The 18589-nt window shown below is 42.1% G+C and overlaps 1 non-coding gene across 1 annotated transcript; it reads left to right on the forward strand.

Annotated features, from left to right (window-relative positions):
* The first annotated feature begins 18267 nt into the window (after positions 1-18267).
* Positions 18268-18349, forward strand: trnas-aga (transfer RNA serine (anticodon AGA)). Its single transcript has one exon. It is a non-coding gene; the product is annotated as a tRNA-Ser (tRNA).
* Positions 18350-18589: the final 240 nt, after the last annotated feature.

Raw genomic sequence — 18589 nt, forward strand, 5'->3', positions numbered from 1 at the left:
CCCCTTCATTATCTTATAGGTCTCTATAAGATCCCCCCTCAGCCTTCTAAATTCCAACGAATACAGACCCAATCTGCTCAATCTCTCCTCATAATCAACACCCCTCATCTCTGGTATCAACCTGGTGAACCTTCTCTGCACTCCCTCCAAGGCCAATATATCCTTCCGCAAATAAGCGGACCAATACTGCACACAGTATTCCCGCTGCGGCCTCACCAATGCCCTGTACAGATGCAGAAATGATGTGGAGATGCCGGCGTTGGACTGGGATAAGCACATTAAGAAGTCTCACAACACCAGGTTAAAGTCCAACAGGTTTATTTGGTAGCAAATACCATAAGCTTTCGGAGCTTGCTGCTCCTTCATCAGATGGAGTGGTCTCTGTTCTCCAACAGTGCACAGACACAGAAATCAAGTTACAGAATACTCATTAGAATGCAAATCTCTACAGCCAGCCAGGTCTTAAAAGGTACAGATAATGTGGTTGGAGGGAACATTAAACACAGGTTAAAGAGATGTGTATTGTCTCCAGACAGAACAGCTGGTGAGATTATGCAAGACCAGGGGCAAGCTGTGGGGGTTACTGATAATGTGACATAAATCCAACATCCCGATTTAGGCCGTCCTCATGTGTGCGGAACTTGGCTATCAGTTTCTGCTCAGCGACTCTGCGCTGTCGTGTGTCGTGAAGGCTGCCTTGGAGAGCGCTTACCTGAAGATCCAAGGCTGAATGCCCGTGAATGCTGAAGTGCTCCCCCACAGGAAGAGAACAGTCTTGTCTGGTGATTGTCGAGCGGTGTTCATTCATCCGTTGTCGTAGCGTCTGCATGGTCTCCCCAATGTACCATGCCTCGGGACATCCTTTCCTGCAGCGTATCAGGTAGACAACGTTGGCCGAGTTGCAAGAGTATGTACCGTGTACCTGGTAGATGGTGTTCTCACGTGAGATGATGGCATCCATGTCGATGATCCGGCACGTCTTGCAGAGGTTGCTGTGGCAGGGTTGTGTGGTGTCATGGTCACTGTTCCCCTGAAGGCTGGGTAGTTTGCTGTGGACAATGGTCTGTTTGAGGTTGCGTGGTTGTTTGAAGGCAAGAAGTGGGGGGGTGTGGATGGCCTTGACGACACACGACAGCGGCCTTCACGACACACGACAGTGCAGAGTCGCTGAGCAGAAACTGATAGCCAAGTTCCGCACACATGAGGACGGCCTAAATCGGGATGTTTGATTTATGTCACATTATCAGTAACCCCCACAGCTTGCCGCTGGTCTTGCATAATCTCACCAGCTGTTCTGTCTGGAGACAATACACATCTCTTTAACCTGTGTTTAATGTTCCCTCCAACCACATTATCTGTACCCTTTAAGACCTGGCTGGCTGTAGAGATTTGCATTCTAATGAGTATTCTGTAACTTGATTTCTGTGTCTGTGCACTGTTGGAGAACAGAGACCACTCCATCTGACGACGGAGCAGCAAGCTCCGAAAGCTTATGGTATTTGCTACCAAATAAACCTGTTGGACTTTAACCTGGTGTTGTGAGACTTCTTACTGTGCAGATGCAGAAAGACATCTCTGCTTTTATATTCTATCCCCCTTGCGATATAGGCTAACATCCCATTTGCCTTCTTGATCACCTGTTGCATCTGCAGACTGGGGGTTTTTGCGTCTCATGCACAAGGACCCCCAGGTCCCTCTGCACAGCAGCATGTTGTAATTTCTTTCCATTTAGATAATAATCCAACTTGCTATTATTTCTTCCAAAGTGAATAACCTCGCATTTGTTAATGTTATACTCCATCTGCCAGATCCTCGCCCACTCACTCAGCCTGTCCAAATCTCTCTGCAGACCTTCTACGCCCTCCACACGATTCACTTTTCCACTTATCTTTGTGTTGTCTGCAAACTTTGTTCCCCTACACTCAGTCCCCTCCTCCAGATCGTCTATATAAATGGTAAATAGTTGAGGCCCCAGTACCGATCCCTGTGGCACGCCACTAGTTACCATCTGCCAACCAGAAAAGCACCCATTTATTCCAACTCTCTGCTTCCTGTCGGATAGCCAATCCCCAATCCATGCTAACACCCTACCCCCAACTCAGTGTGACCCAATCTTCTTCAGCAACCTTTTGTGAGGCACCTTATCAAACGCCTTTTGGAAATCCAAAAACACCGCATCCACCGGTTCCCCTCCGTCAACCACACTATTCACACCTTCATAAAAATCCAACAAGTTCATCAAGCACAACTTTCCCCCCATGAATCCATGCTGCGTCTGCTTAATCGAACAATTCTTATCCAGATGGCGTGCTATTTCTTCTTTAATCATGGATTCCAGCATTTTCCCAACTACAGACGTTAAGCTAACCGGCCTGTAGTTACCCGCCTTTTGTCTATTTCCTTTTTAAACAGCGGCGTAACATTAGTCGTTTTCCAATCCGCCGGCACTACCCCAGAATCCAACGAATTTTGATAAATAACCACTAACGCATCCGCTATTACCTCTGACATTTCTTTCAGTACCCTGGGATGCATTCCATCCAGGCCCGGGGACTTGTCCACCTTCAGTCCCGTTAGTCTACCAAGCACTGCCTCCCTGGTAACATTAATTGTATTGAGTACCTCTCCCCCTACCAACCCTCTATCGTTAATGTTCGGTAAACTATTTGTGTCCTCCACCGTGAAGACCGACACAAAAAACGTATTTAAAGTTTCAGCCATTTCCTCATTTCCCACTATTAAATGCCCCCTCTCGTCCTCCAAGGGTCCAACATTCACTCTTGCCACTCTATTCCTTTTTATATATTTGTAAAAGCTTTTACTATGAATGGTGGTGCTGGTGGTAGTGTGGGGGAGGGGAAGGGGGGGGTTTGGGGAGGGCGTTGGGATTTGGGGTGCGATACTGAGACAATAGTGTCCATGAAATACTAGCCCTAAACTTCCATTGAGTTGCATTCAGAGTCAGATTGCAGTTCGGGACAAAATAGTGGAATGTCTGCGACTGTACTTAATAAAATCCTGTGTAAGCATTCGACAATACAATGGGTATAATGAGCTAATAACTCAAGTAAGCGCGCAGTTATAGATCAGAGTGTGTTAGGGCCCGAAATGTGCTGCAGTGAAAAATTATAATAGGCAACTATATTGTAAGTAGACACAGAGCACAATATAGAGAGGGTTGGGCTGGGTTTGTGAAGAGACTAAGGAAACAGATGAACGCCGAAGAATGGAAAATTCAGAGAAAAAAAGATTTGTATCCAATTATAATGAAATATTATTTAGTAAAGTCTGGATGAGGAGAGTCAAAAAATCTTTAAATCAATAAAAGAGACTGTAATAAAATAATTAGCTGTTAATGGACACATATATTAGCGGGAAGTTGAATATCAATGTATTAAATTATCTATCCTTCGGCCAGATTTCCCTGTGAATATTGCTGACAGAGATATAAATGCCGTTGCTTTATTCATTATTTCCTTGCTGGGGAAACAAGGAAATAAATTTCCCCTCAAGATCTCCTCAAACCAGTTTCACCATCTTGTGATTAAAGTGATACAACACTACCATCTGCTGGCGGCTCACAACAACTGCAGGTGCTGGTCTTTGTGAGTCTCAGAGAAGATCAGTCACTCGACGGCGGCATCTGCGAACCGGCTGCTGAACTCTCGATATTGAACGATATTGTCCGGGATTACAGTTTACAGGAGGAGCTTGGCTGGCGCATTAGCCATTTTTATAACCAGACACCTCAAATGAACTGTGTTTTTCATTGTCCATTGGGAGATATTGTCTGGAGGTTGAAGTTGGGATTATTTCAGATGCATTCGATGCATCTGATGTAAATTCGATGCAATTATCAGATACTAAATGCATTCAGAATGGGAGTGCGTAAACTTTTCTGCCCTCTGTCATTCATCTCTCACACCTTTTCAAGGTTTAATCCGGGCACAAACACAAAGACATTTTCAGGGACACACACACGCAAACACAGATACAGGGCCCCACACACGCACAAACGTACACACACAAACAGATACAGGGACGCGCAAATGTACACAGAGATACAGGGGCACAAACACACACACATACACGCACTCACACACACACACACACACAAAGACATTTACAGTAACTTCATTGCAAAGTTAGTGTAAGCCTATTTGTGACATTAAGGAATAAACTTTGATGTTCCGAGTACAATTGTCTAAATTTCAAATAATGATTCTGTGACGATTGAAAACACAATCATTTTAAGGCACATATTTTATTTCTTTTATATGTGAAAAGCTTTTATTCACATTCTGTCTGTGCTCGATAAATAAGCTGTTCCCATTTTGAAGCTCTTGGTCTACATTATACAAGTTACCGTGATTCAGAAAAAAAACACCTGAGTTGAACTGAAAATATTTAACCTCCATTCTTGTCCCGATTTGCCCTGCCTGTTAGAGACTTCACACATATTTGTCAGGGAAGGTTTCGGTGTTGACTCTTGTGAAACAGGTGGACCATTCCCGAACACACAATAAACGCAGAGGCTAAATGCGACTGCAATTGTTTCTGGAACTGGTAACATCCAGAATGCAGTTTGGTTCAAGTGATTTTCTTCCAAAGTTGAAATGTGTTTCTGTTTTACAATGTTTCAATGTCATACTGACACTCACACACAAACATGTATCACACACGCAGACTCCAGCATTCAGACACTCTATCACATACACATACTGTCATGTACACACTCTCTCACCCACACAAATAAATACACAGACATATATGTATACAAACTTATAAACACATACTCACAAGCACTGACTCACACACAGGGGAACAGACAGAGAGAAACAAAAAACCTCACAGATACAGGGGCAAGCACAGATATGAGGGGCACACACAGATACATGGGCATACAGACACAGATACAGGGGCACACACACAGATACGGGGACATGCACACAGATACAGGGTACACACAAATAATGCGGAATGCACAAAGACACAGCGACAGACAAATATATGCCGGGCCTCACACATACAGATAAAGGGACACACGCACAGATAAAGGGACACATTCAAATATAGGGACACAAAAGCACAGATACAGGGGCACAAACACACACACAAACACAGACGGAGAGACACAAGGATACCAGGGCACACATACATATACAGAGACACACATTCAGATAGATACAGGGATGCACACCCACACAGATACCGGCGTTCACACAGATATAGGGAGATGCACAGATTCAGGGGCACTCACAGACAGAGGGGCACACACAGATACAGGAGTATGCAAACGGAGATACTGGAGCATACAGAGATACAGGAGCACACACAGACTCAGCGGCACACATACAGAAATAGTGGTGCATACACAGATCCAGGGGCACACACACAGTGATACAGGGACATAAACAGAGATACAGGAGCACAGTGATGTGACAACGGATGCTGCCAAACCTACTGAGAACTTACAACATCTGATGTTTTTATTCTAATACAAGTTTTATGAGAACAAAATACACAGCAAGTCGGCAATAATCAGTGGAATGAGGTGGACGCCGCCGTAACAGCAGGGTATGGTGCACGATTCATTAATGGACAGTTCTGACACACCACAGCGAAACCCGCACCAACCTCCTCAGAAGACAAACACAGAACATGACCGACAGATTACCCTTCATCATCCAGTACATCCCCGGAGTGGAGAAACTATGACACCTTCTTCAGAGCCTTCTACAATGTCATCGATGAAGGTGACATCTCACCAAGGCCATCCCCACACCCCCACTTCTTGCCTTCAAACAACCGCCCAACCTCAAACAGATCATTGTTAGCAGCAAACTACCCTGCCTTCAGGAGAACAGTGACCACGACACCTCACAACCCTGCCACAGCAACCTCTGCAAGATGTGCCGCATCATCGACATGGATACTACCATCACACCAGGTGCATGGTACATACCCATGTCACTCGGCCAATGTTGTCTACCTGATATGCTGCAAGAAAGGATGTCCTGAGGCATGTACATTGGGGAGACCATGCAGATGCGATGGCAATGAATGAATGGACACAGTGTGACAATCGCCAGGCAGGAGTGTTCCCTTCCAGTCAGTGAATACTTCAGCAATCAAGGGCATTCAGCCTCTGATCTTCAGCTAAGCGTTCTCCAAGGTGGCCTTCAAAACACATGACAACGCAGAATCACCGAGCAGAAACAGTAGCCAAGTTCCGCATGCATTAGGACGGCCTCAACCAGGATCTTGGATTCATGTCACACTACATGTAACCCCCACCATTTGGCCTGGACTTGCAAAATCCTACTAACTGACCTGGCTTGAGACAATTTGAACCTCCTTAACGTGTGATTACCCCTCTCTCCACTCGCATTGTCTGTACCTGTAAAGATTTGATTGCCTGAAATACTCTCATTCCAACCATTATCTTGCAATTGTGTCTTTGCCTATATATGCTGTTTTGTGAAACCTACTTCTCCACTCACCTGATGAAGGAGCAGCTCTCTGAAACTTCATGATTCCAAATAAACCTGTTTGACTTTAACATGGTGTTGTGAGACGTCTTACAGTGGAATGAGGACAAAGTTGAATTTTCACCTGAATGATATTTTTAGCACTGCAAAATTCTGAGATGGAAAGTACAGAGGTTAAATTGATTGTGTGTCAGTTCCTTTCTGTGTCTGCTGTGTGCTGCCTTGTATGTTTCACTGGAGCCACAGTGATGAGGTTGGTGGATTTTGGAAATTGAAAGATACACATAGAACATAGAACAGTACAGCACAGAACAGGCCCTTCGGCCCACGATGTTGTGCCGAGCTTTATCTGAAACCAAGATCAAGCTATCCCACTCCCTATCATCCTGGTGTGCTCCATGTGCCTATCCAATAACCGCTTAAATGTTTCTAAAGTGTCTGACTCCACTATCACTGCAGGCAGTCCATTCCACACCCCAACCACTCTCTGCGTAAAGAACCTACCTCTGATGTCCGTCCTGTATCTCCCACCACGAACCCTATAGTTATGCCCCCTTGTAATAGCTCCATCCACCCGAGGAAATAGTCTTTGAACGTTCACTCTATCTATCCCCTTCATCATTTTATACACCTCTATCAAGTCTCCCCTCAGCCTCCTCCGCTCCAGAGAGAATAGCCCTAGCTCCCTCAACCTTTCCTCATATGACCTACCCTCCAAACCAGGCAGCATCCTGGTAAATCTCCTCTGCACTCCTTCCAGCGCTTCCACATCCTTCCTATAGTGAGGTGACCAGAACTGCGCACAATATTCCAAATGTGGTCTCACCAAGGTCCTGTACAGTTGCAGCATAACCCCACGGCTCTTAAACTCCAACCCCCTGTTAATAAAAGCGAACACACTACAGGCCTTCTTCACAGCTCTATCCACTTGAGTGGCAACCTTTAGAGACCTGTGGATATGGACCCCAAGATCTCTCTGTTCCTCCACAGTCTTCAGAACCCTACCTTTGACCCTGTAATCCACATTTAAATTTGTCCTACCAAAATGAATCACCTCATATTTATCAGGGTTAAACTCCATTTGCCATTTTTCAGCCCAGCTTTGCATCCTATCTATGTCTCTTTGCAGCCTACAACAGCCCTCCACCTCATCCACTACTCCACCAATCTTAGTGTCATCAGCAAATTTACTGATCCACCCTTCAGCCCCCTCCTCTAAGTCATTAATAAAAATCACAAAGAGCAGAGGACCAAGCACTGATCCCTGCGGCACACCGCTAGCAACCTGCCTCCAATCCGAAAATTTTCCATCGACCACCACCCTCTGTCTTCGATCAGACAGCCAGTTGCCTATCCAATCGGCCAACTTTCCCTCTATCCCACACCTCCTCACTTTCATCATAAGCCGACCATGGGGGACCTTATCAAACGCCTTACTAAAATCCATGTATATGACATCAACTGCCCTACCTTCATCAACACACTTAGTTACCTCCTCAAAAAATTCTATCAAATTTGTGAGGCACGACTTGCCCTTCACGAATCCGTGCTGACTATCTCGGATTAATCCGCATCTTTCTAAATGGTCGTAAATCCCATCCCTAAGGACCCTTTCCATCAATTTACCAACCACCGAAGTAAGACTAACCGGTCTATAATTGCCAGGGTCATTTCTATTCCCTTTCTTAAACAGAGGAACAACATTCGCCATTCTCCATGAGCAGCTTGTGGGACATGAGCAGCTTGTGGGACTATTGCAGCTGACTGTCGATTTCATATTCCAGGTTACAGCAAACAGTGGTGTCATTGGCTGAAGGAGTTACTCATGTTACATCTGAACATGGCATTTGCCCATCTCGGGTATAAAAAAAATCTGAAATGAAAATAAAGTGCAGTATTAGCATAGATGGGTGAGGTGAAAGTGCAGGCAAGCACCTTCTCTGGTGATCTAGTGGTTAGGGTTTGATGCTTTCATTGTCGTGGCATGGGTTCAATTCCCAGTAAGGGAATGCAGGTCCATTGCTCTCGTGCAGCCAATGAATGCAAAAGAGCTGGAATTATTCCCTGCTTGAGAACAGGAGTAGTACAAGGATTAAATATCCATCACAATCGTCCTGAGCAGTTTATATATACATGGTCTCTGCTGGCTCATTTTGTCCGAGTGAATAAGATGTCTTCTGAGCCATGACATGATCGAGCAAAAGTATTTCATGAAATGTAAACTAAATCAATTAAAATTTTAACAGCAGTGGGATTCGATCTCAAGCCTTCATAAAACATCAGTGCAGTGCCTTGGACCAAACATCAAATTTACCAGTAGAAAAGGTATGCTGCAATGGTTGGTATTGCCAATGAACAGAATTGATGGAGTGGGAGTTGGTCATATTTCCCTTTGAGCATCGTCCACCACGTAATATGATCATGGTGGATCCCTTTGAGCATCGTCCACCACGTAATATGATCATGGTGGATCCCAAGCTCAACATCAATTTCCCACCCAATCTCGACATCCTTTCAATCCCTTCGAGTTCAAAAATCTCTCCACGTCAGCCTTCAACATCCTTATTGGTTGTGGATCCACAGACCTCTGAGCTGCAGAATTCCAAGAATTCACAAGCCTTTGAGTGAAGAATTCTCTCCTCTCCTCAGTCCTTAATGTGTGACACACCATCCGGAGAATGTGTTCTGGACACTCCAGTTTGGGGGCGGGGGGGGGGGGGGGGGGGGTGGCGGGGGGGGGGGGGGGGGGGAGGAACGGGGGGGGGTGGAGGGGCGGGGAGAAGGGGGTGGAATTTCTCAGAATGTACACTGCCAAAGAGTCTCGCAGTTCCAAACATTTCAATAGCATCACTTCTCATTATTCCAAACCCTAGACATAACAGGATCCATCCCACTGAATCTCTCCTCCAAGGACAGCTGCCTCATCACAGCAATCAATCCAGTGAACTTTAGTTCCACAGACAGCAAGAGAATAGAGGGAAATAAGAGCAAAATAGTGAAAGGCGGTAAAGACACAGGCAGAGAAAGAGAATGAGGTCGATACACAAAAACAAACAGAGACAAAAATAGACAGGGAATGGGGTAGCCAGCCACAACCCATGAATGAGTAACAATATATACACAGCCAGCGGCCGGAACTCACATGCATTGGATCCTCTGAATTGCTGACTGAGAGTAAAGAGAATGTCCACAAGCATATTCAAATTTTGAAAACATCTTGAATTACTTGTGAGTGTGTTGTGTTGTTCGATTCCCTGCATTGTCAGGTTCCCAAACCAAACCGTGGAGAAACCAATCCCAATGAGCAAGGCTTGGCCATCGCAAACAACAATAACGGACTCGTGCGACACCACACAACCCTGCCACAGCAACCTCTGCAAGATGTGCCGAATCATCGACACGGATGCCATCATCTCACGTGAGAACACCATCCACCAGGTACACGGTACATACTCTTGCAACTCGGCCAACGTTGTCTACCTGATACGCTGCAGGAAAGGATGTCACGAGGCATGGTACATTGGGGAGACCATGCAGACGCTACAACAATGGATGAATGAACACCGCTTGACAATCACCAGACAAGACTGTTCGCTTCCTGGTGGGGAACACTTCAGTGGTTACGGGCATTCGACCTCTGATCTTCGGGTAAGCGTTCTCCAAGGCAGCCTTCTTGACACACAACAACGCAGAGTCGCTGAGCAGAGACTGATAGCCAAGTTACGCACACATGAGAACGGCCTCAACTGGGATCTTGGGTTCATGTCACACTATCTGTAACCCCCATGACTTGCTTGGGCTTGCGAAATCTCACAAACTGTCCTGTCTGGAGATAATACACAACTCTTTAACCTGTGCTTAACGCTCTCTCCACTCACATTGTCTGCACCTTTAAAACTTGATTGCCCATAAAGATTCGCATTCCAACCATTATTTTGTAAATTGAGGTTGTGTCTTTATATGCCCTGTTTGTGAACAGAACTCCCACTTACCTGACGAAGGAGCAGCGCTCCAAAAGCTAGTGGATTTTGTTACCAAATAAACCTGTTGGACTTTAACCTGGTGTTGTGAGACTTCTTCCCATGTTGGAATCCCAGACAAGTTGTGAATAACTTATTATTTAACTCTTCAGTCAATGGAAACACGCCTCACAGTGTTTGTTAAGGGAGAAACAAGATTAATCTTCAACTGGATGAACTTGTATCAGAGCTGGAAAAGTCAGAGATGTAACAACAACAATAAACTCTAAAGAAGAATCACACGGCAGACATTTATCACAAAAGCAAAAGACACCCATGTCAAATTCTGCCCTTTTCAAGTCACATCGATTAACTCCTTGTCCTCCATTGCAAACATTTCCACATCCGTCAAATATCACCCACCTGAAAATTCAGCCTGTGCCTCGCTCCACTGATGACGATAACTTACTCTGCGCTGGACACAGCAATTGGTCCCATAGCTCAGTTGTTGGAGCAGATCGGGTGTAATGTTGAACAGTTTAAAGTTTATTTCTTTGTGCCACAATTAGGCTTACATTAACACTACAATGAAGTTACTGTGAAAATCCCGTAGTCGCCACACGCCGGCACCGTTCGGGTACACTGAGAGAGAATTTAGCATGGCCAAGGCACCTAATCAGCATATCTTTCAGGTTGTGAGAGGAAAAAGGAGCACCCGGAGGAAACCCATGCAACACAAGGAAAACATGCAGTCTTTGTACAGACAGTGACCCATGTCAGGAATTGAACCTGGGACCCTGGCGCTATGAGGCAGCAGTGCGACCATGTTGCCTGACAAGATATTCTCTTGTTCATTGATGTGGGAATTTCTTCCAAGGTGTCCTGATTGATTTAAAGACTAGATCTTTTTATTATCATTTTACTTTCACAAAGGCAATAAAAAATTATTTAACTCAAGAAAAATATTCAATTGAACAATCTTTATTAACACATTGAAATGTCAGAACAGCAACTTAATATTAAGAAATGAATACAAACATACAATTAAAACAAGACAAATCTCATTTTGGCCCAAAATGGGAGACCTATGTATTCACCTACACAGCTATTGTGCTACCAGGCTTTTCACAAAGATCTCCGATTTCATGCCAAAAAAGTAGAATAGTTATACTTTTTTATCAGATTCATCTGCCCAGCACTTACTTAACAGTAATTTTATTCATTCACTGATCTGTCAATCTACTGATAACGTGTCTTTCAATCAATAATTCTCTGATACCTTCAAATATAACTTCAATTATCGGTCAGTCTGATAGGCTTCCTCCCAAAAAATGGCTTCTTACGATTCAGCATTTTCTCTAATCAATATAAACCGGTTCTATTGAAGTCACCTTTATCAATTGGACTTATTTTCTCCTGTTTAGATATGCATTGGTAATTTACTTTGTTGCATTATTCGTGCCTGACTTGTGCTGATATATTTCATGAATACATCCTTCATTTTACTGGTATGTTACAAGTACATTTCTCAATGAAACAAATACCATTTCCGAGAGAACATTATTAATATGTCACTTAAATATTTTGTAGCATTATTCAAACCATATATTGATACATTAGCTGCTAATTATCCTTAAATTGGGTATATAAAATTAATCAGAATTCTCAACTACAAATTCAGTTTGAGTAACTGGTTAGTCTTATCTCTGATATTGACCATTTGTCTGGCTTTGGTCCCAGAATATTTCATTCTTTATGTTTCAGTTTCTTAATTAAAAGTCCATTGTGTTTTTCAACATCTTTCATTTCAATTCAAATTTATCTTGCACATTGGCCTTGAATGACAATTCGACATTACTTTTTCATGCACAATTTTATAACATATATATAAAAAATGTTAATACAATTCAATCACTTATTTAAAACAGCGGTTTATGTGATTTTAGGTTGATTCCTATAACTAATTCCTGATCTTCCTAGTCCCTTCTACTGTTAATTCCTATCTATTCCCCAATGTTGGTCATATTGGTCACAGGAATATTAGGCCAAATTTATTCGCCTCTTTATTTGGATAATCAATATCTTATTGCATCGATATTAATTCTTGATGACGCCCATAAGGTATTAATGGTTTTTAGTTAATGTTTTAAAATATTGTTTTAAAAGGATGCTCTCGTGTCTTCGTTTTCATAAGTTGCAGCACCCACAGAAGTTGAAGTCATTGGTATTTCTTCCTTCTCTTCCTTGATTGATGCTACTCTTGCCACAGCCAGACTAGTGATAGAACAACAACACTTAAGTGGCATTGTAGTCACAATAATCAGCAGTAAATAAACAAAAAGATAAGATTAATATGTTTTTCCCAAATTTCCAATCCATCCCGTTATCCATTTTTCCAGAGAGAATGGCTATGTTTTTTCCAACTCCTTGACCTCCTTCCGAATATGAGTTACCAGATTGGTGATATTATCTGAAATATCTGGTACGTAGGTGCAGCATTTCGATCCAATCAAAGTGCATGTTCCTCCCCTTGCAGCAAGAGTGAAATCCAGCGTGATCCGATTCTGTAACACAATTGTACGCATCGCTACCGTTTCATCATTGATTTGTGATAAAGCAGTCGCTGTGTCATTAGCTACCTCTAAGATATAGGCAATATTTTCCAATTCCATTGTCAGTCTTATGTGTGAATATCCTGGCATCACTATTCCAAAGAAATAGTCAATACTTACTCCATTTTGTCGATGTCTGGTAGTTTTCATTGGTAATTGATCAGTGTGATAAATATATGGAACTACATATCCTATGTAACAAACTCCTCTCCAACCTTTAGGCAGCCATGGGTAAGCTTTGTTTCCACAAATCCAATAAGTTCCATTAAGTGTTGGGTAAATGTGTTCTCTTCTGAAACAATATCGAATGTTGCACAAGTGATCATCTTCTGGTTGGGTTTGAACAAATCCTACTCTTGACATTTATGGTGTAGTCACATTTACTAATCCCAATATCTATGCTTCCTTTGTCCTTCTTTATACATAATATTCCTTGTTTTTCTAAGCCTGTATCAATTAGATTCAAATTAGTGCTTGCTTGGCTGTATTGACTACAGGCGAGTATCTATTCAAGTAACCTGACTTTTCTGTGTATGATCTGTCATCTACTCTTTCACATTCCTTTACAAATCCTACAGTCCTTCCTCCGGGTTTTCTGAACAATTGGGTTAATTGCTCCCATATAATCAATTCTTAAAGGAATTGGTCGCAATGGAATTCCCTCCCCTGCATGAATTGGTATATGAGTGCATAATCAAAATTTAGATGCATCAACTGTTCTAGCATAAATGTACGCCAAATATAGATAAGTGTTTCTGTTAAACTTCTGATAGTCCACTTTCACTGTACAAATCGCACAAGTTATTACAATAAGATGTAATATATTCATGTTCTATCGTTTGTTATTACTCAATTCTGTAACTGTTAATTACAAAAATGTACTTTTTTGACTTGTTATTCACTGATGTTTTCTTTCTTCGGTGGATGGTTGTTTTTTTTCTTCTTCTTCGTATGTACAATTCTGTAATTTTACACACAATAAGGCCCTAAGGCCAATTAGATTCAATAATCATAAATACATTTGATTTATAAACATTTTCTAAAATACTTTGCCATGCCATCTGATTGGACTAAAAGTCTGAAACATTTTATACAAATTACTTTACCCAGATTCATTTTACTAGTTTAATCCTTTGGGGAAGGTTCTAGCTGTGTCCAGTGTCTCCATCGAGAACCAATGTGCATGTTTCTCCTGCAATTATTATTTCAAATGAACCCTCCCATCTAGTGCTCAATCCTTTTTTGTCACACATTAATTGTACCATAACCGTATCTCCTGCAGTTGCTAAATTTGGATTTTCTTTTTCAGCTAATTTCATCCAATCTTTATGTTGTTATTGAATGATTACTTGTTTTTTTTTAAAAAGAATGTAATCGGGTTATTAAGTCTCTCATGCATTGATAGACTGCTTCTTTTCCATTCATTAACTCCCCTCCTCCTGTGATAACATCTTCTGAGAGATGCATTGTTCTACCTGTCATCAGTTCAAATGAAGTTAATCCGGTTCCTCAAGATGGAGTGACTCTTTCCTTTAATAGAATTGAAGGTAAAGCCTGCAACCAATTATTTCCTTCTTCTAAAATGGCTTTAGTCGAACTGTTTTTCAATGTCCTGTTCATTCGTTCTACCATCCCTGAGCTCTGTGGATGATATGGTAAATGAAATTTCTGTTTAATCCCTAACATTCTACATACTTCTCTCAGAACTCTCCCATGAAGTGAGTTCCCTGATCTGAGTCCAACTGTAATGGCATTCCCCACCGGGGTATGATTTCATTGGCTAATATCAAAGTCACTGTTTTGGCTGTTTCATCTTTACATCAGAATGCTTCTACCCATCGAGTGAATTTATCAATAATCACTAAGCAATAACTTTTCCCTTTCTTCCTTGGTAAAGGCCATGATCTCCCTGGAGATCACATGGTCTGGAATGGGGGGGGGGGGGTGGGGGTGAGTTAATAGGTTGTGATGAACAAAGCATCGTAGCTGTGAGGGACAGCTCGGTGGATAGGATATTAGGATGTAGATAGGCTGGAAAATTGGGCGGGGATCCTGGATTCAGGATTCAATCCTGGACCGGGGAGCGGCGCGGGCTTGAAGGGCCGAAGGGCCTGTTCCTGTGCTGTATTGCTCTTTGTTCTTTGTTCTTTGAAGTCCATTTGTAAATTTTCCCATGGCCCTTTGGGTCGAGGTTGGTTTCCCATTTTTATTTTGCAATGTCGTCCGGGTTCTGCTCGAGCACACTGAATGCATTTTGGCAGAACTTGGCAATCATTTGTCCCATTCCCCTCCACCACCAGCAGTTCTTAATTAAGATAGCTATTTTATCTCTATTTTATCACCAGTAGCTGGTGTGTGCTACTCCATGATATGAATTCATCAGTGTTTGGTGTATTGCTTCTGGAGCTATTATTTTCCTATCTTTCCTCCATATTCCATCCCATTCCTCCTTTCCTCCCAATTCTTTCCATCTGTTTTTCTCTTCTTCTGAGACCTATTCTTGAATCTGTTTTATGTCTAATTCTGTACCATCTTTAGTTTGTATAGCAGCTATATCATTTAATTGGGTTTCCTCTAACCTTTTGTCTAATAATCTTTGAGCTGCTAAATTTGCTTTGTAATTCTCTTCTTATTCCTTTCTAGTGATTCGTTTATGTGCTTGAACTTTGATCACAGCTGCTTCCTTGGGTACATGAGCTGCTTGAATCAGATCTTTGATCAAATTTTCATGTTTAATGTGTCCTCCGCTGGAAGTAGCAACCCCTCGACTTTTCCATGCAGTCATGTAGTCATGTACTAACCCAAATGCATACCTGCTGTCTGTGTATATGTTTAATCTTTTTCCTGTTCCCCATGTTAAAGCTCTAGCTACAGCTATCAATTCTGCTACTTGTGCTGACTCTCCTCCTGGAGTTCGTTTTCCTGCAACTATTGTTCCTTCCTCACTTACTACTGCCCATGCAGTACGTGGTGCACCATCTATGTATTTCCTGGATCCATCTACATGCAGATTAATCACATCTCTCCCTAACAATGGTTCTTCTAATATGCCTTCACTAACTTCTTCATTGACTTCAGATACACATTCATGTTTAGCTCCCAGTACTATGAGTCCCCCAGCTGGGTTATCTCTCACATCCTTACTGATTTCTACATGCTTATCCCCTGGTAAGAGATTAGCCTCCCATTTTGATCTCCTTCCGCCTGAGGCTCCTTTTAGTCTTCCTGCTTCGAACAACGGTACAATGCTATATGGACTATGAAGGATTATTTTTCCCATCAGTGTGATTGGTCCAGAGACAGTTATGGCCCAAGAGGCACAAGCTAATCCTCTTATCTATGCATTCCTCTAGTGACTGAATTTAATTGTGCTGAATAATAGCCTACTGGTCTCAATTTATCTCCATGTTTTTGGGTGACTACAGCTACTTGTATTCCATCACTTTCTTGACAAAAAGTTTGAAAAGGTTTACTGAGATTTTATAATCCTAACGCTGGAGCCGTAGCTAAGGCTAATTTTAGGTCAATAAAGCTGCACTTCTCTGACTCTCCAATCTATTTTTTCTCCATTTGGCCTTCCTCCTTTGTTCGAATCTTGCAGCGGTTTTGCTAGTATTGCAAAATCTTCCACAAAATTCCTACAATAATTGAACAATCCTAACACTTGTCTCACTCCTTTTGTGGTACACATAATATAGCCTTCTTTCGATCTTCTGGAATTTCTTTCCTGCCTTTTGAAATAACGTGTCCCAAATATGTTACCTTCTCTTGTCCGAACTGAGCCTTGTTAGGATTGAGTTTGAGTCCAGTATTTTGAATTGCTTGAAATACTTTGTGTATTGCCAAATGGTGTGTATTGTGATTGTTTGAAGTGAGTAAAACATAATCTACATATTGTAGAATGGTAGTTCCTGTATATTTAATCAGTTCGATTATTTGTGCCGTGTGTTTGTGAAAAATGGTTGGACTATTGTGAACCCCTTGTGGTAAATGAGTCTAAGTGCATTGTTGGTTTCCCACTGTGAAGGCAAATTTGTACTGATGTTCCTTTGCTTTTGGAATAGAGCAAAATCCATTAGTCACATCCAATACAGTAAAAATCATTTGACCTGTCCCAATTGTGTTTAGAATGCTAGCTGGATTCACAACTATTGGTGAGCCTGTGTTGCATATCGGTTTAGAGTTATAATCTACTGTCAATCTATAACTTCCATCTGTTTTTTTAATTGGCCATATAGGTGAATTAGTAGAAGACACTGTTTTCGTCACTACTCATTTCTCTAATTCTGAAAAGATGTATTTGACAGCTTCCTCAGCTTATTTTTTGGGAGAATATTGTCTGTGAGAAGGATGAACATCTCCCTGAATTTTCTCTGGACAGACAGCTATACATCCACAATCCTGTTTATGTATTGCCCATATTTGTGGATACTGTGCAGCTATCTCTTCCAAAATTATTCCTTTTTTCCATTCTATTTTGAAGGCTGTAAAATCCCTGTAATCCTATATTCTTTCCTTTTACCCCAATTGTTTTGCTGGGAACTTCGATTCCAACTAATTATTCCTGCTCTGACATCAATAGTTGCTCCCAACAGTTCTAATAAATTTATTCCCAGAATATTTCCCTCCCGATTTTGACATATCCAGATTTGAATTTGTTTCTCACTCTCCTCTATTTCTAATTTAATTGGAGAACTCAACATTGCAGTTTTTGTTCCCCCTGTTACCCCTTTTAACTGTATTGCTTGTTCTGTAGCAGGCAAATCCAAATTTGTTAATGAAATAGAAGCTCTGGTGTCCATGAGCATATTCCATTTATACCCACCCAACACTGCTTCTACATACATACAGGGATCTCCTTTTTTAGACTCTAGAGGCGCTATTAGTCATTGTGGTTTCATTAATCTCCGAATTTCTTCTGCAGTGATGGTGAAAATTGTTGAATCCTTTGCCTGTTTCTCATTTTGTGTTTTGACTTTGTCTACTGCGCTTATTTTACTAGGATACCGTCCTTCACAGCCTCTCCCTGTTGCCCAGCATTTTGCTTTGCTGTGACCTATATTCCCACAGTTCTCACATTGTCTTCTATCTTTCCCTATTCTATTTTGACAATCTTTGGCTAAGTGTCCTTTCTTTCCGCACATTCTTAACCTTGTATGTATTTGTTTTTCTGATACATGTTTTCTCTGACTCCTGTTCTTCAATGTAGTCATGGCCGAGTGGTTAAGGCGATGGACGAGAAATCCATTGGGGTTTCCGCGCGCAAGTTCGAATCCTGCTGACTACGCATTTCTCATTTCCGTTTCACTACGACTCGCTGGAAAGGATGGCACCTTCAATAATTTTCTTCAGCGAGGAAGGTTGTTTGTTTGTTTTTCTTCGGTTACACCCCCTTTTTGTTTTATCCCCAAAATTAAAAAGGACATGGCTGGTATGAGTGGGAGGCCAGTATACTGCATTCGGTGTGGGATGTGGGAGTTCCTGGAGACAACTTGCCTCCCGGAAGTCCATATCTGTGCCAGATGTG

The sequence above is a fragment of the Mustelus asterias genome, chromosome 30 (genome assembly GCF_964213995.1).
Source record: "Mustelus asterias chromosome 30, sMusAst1.hap1.1, whole genome shotgun sequence".
NCBI classification, from domain to species: Eukaryota; Metazoa; Chordata; class Chondrichthyes; order Carcharhiniformes; family Triakidae; genus Mustelus; species Mustelus asterias.